Here is a 1,604-nt window from a genome sequence, read left to right as displayed (position 1 = left end):
GAAGTTATTGAACTATATCTATAAGCTTGTATGGCTTAGGTTTATTAGTGCTTATGATTCTCATTCATTAAAGTTTGATATAAAGATTAAAGGAAAATTTAGATGCACTCATTAAGGGGGAGTTTTGAATATCAATTTTAATTGCATAAACAAAAAAAAAAAAAGACTAAGTTAAATAAAATTTGATTGGTTCTTCATATTTAATTTTTATGTGTGATGCTTAGTTTTGGTTTTATTAAATATTATATAAAGAAAACTAGATGCATTGACTAAGGGGGAGGAACTTATTACGCATAAAGATTTGAAGCATTCATATTGAACATAGACATTGTACTATTAATCTAAGAGTGTTTTGTTATCATCAAAAATAAAAGATAGAGAATGTTGACTCTATATATTTTTGATAATAGCAAAATATTCCCATTCATTGGTGTCTAATTATATTGTTTAAGGTGTGCAGGACAAAAATGTATGTTAAATAATTAGTTAATCATCAAAAGCAAATATCAAATCTTATAAGAATAAGGAGCTACAATTGAGCAATGAAACAATAAGCCTTTCAGTTGGATAATCAAGAGAGTTGGTTGGATAAAACTCAACAGAGAAGTTGGCAGGTTCAAGCAAACTGTGAGACAGAGAACACTTAGTCAACCAAAAGACAGTGTTAGTCGACCAAGAGCTTACTGTCAGAAACTGGGTTTAGAGACAGAAACGACTTAATCAACTAAGAAGTGTTGTTAGTCGACTAAGAGCCTGCTATCAAAAACTGGGTTCAGAGACAGAAAAGACTTAGTCAATTAAGTGATAATGTTAGTCAACTAAGAGCATTATGTCTGAAAATTTGAATTGAATGCTAAAAGACAAACTAATGGCTAGAATTGCTCCTAAATTATTTTCAACTGTCAAAATCTGTCTAGTTACCATCAGAGTTGATTTTTCAAGTATAAAAAGCCCTCCCAACAGCCATGAATGAAGTTTTGAAGGATTCCAAGATCAAAAGAAGCTCAAAAATCTCAAAAGCTCTCCGCATACTTTTTACACTTCATTCCAATCTTTGTAACAAAGTTAAGCACTTCATTTTGTACCATTAGATTAGGTTAGTGATCATAGGTACCTCTTTATTTCTTTTCTCCTTGATTGCTTAGAGTGTGCGAGACACTCTAAGGAGATTAATCAAGCTTGGGTTAGCTTGATTAAGTATATAGGTTCTAATTTAGCCTAGAAAAGTTAGTTTTTGGGTTTTGGTTGATTTTGGAAAAAAAAAAACCATTGTTGAAGGTTGTAGCTGAGCTTGTGAAAAGCCATTGTAAAAGCTTGGTGAAAGCTTGGAAATTTCACCACTTATAGTGATTTGGTTTGAAAATCCTTAGTTGAATAATTAAGGTAGTGGATGTAGGTCTTTAAACGAACCACTATAAATTTTTGTGTATTGTCTTCCTTGTTTTATTTTTCATTTCATTCTTTGTTAGATTATTCCTTATCTTGCATTTAACTTCCCATCATTGAATTTAAACTTGCCTCCAAATAGAGGTCACATTTTGTAAGAGCCAAAAAGTGCTATTCACCCCCCTCTAGCACATTTATTTGAAATTAACATGTATGTA

The sequence above is a fragment of the Theobroma umbraticum genome, unplaced genomic scaffold (assembly GCF_002168275.2).
Source record: "Theobroma umbraticum cultivar Fairchild unplaced genomic scaffold, ASM216827v3 scaffold_459.0, whole genome shotgun sequence".
Classification (NCBI taxonomy): Eukaryota; Viridiplantae; Streptophyta; class Magnoliopsida; order Malvales; family Malvaceae; genus Theobroma; species Theobroma umbraticum.
Note: the sequence above shows the minus strand (reverse complement) of the source record.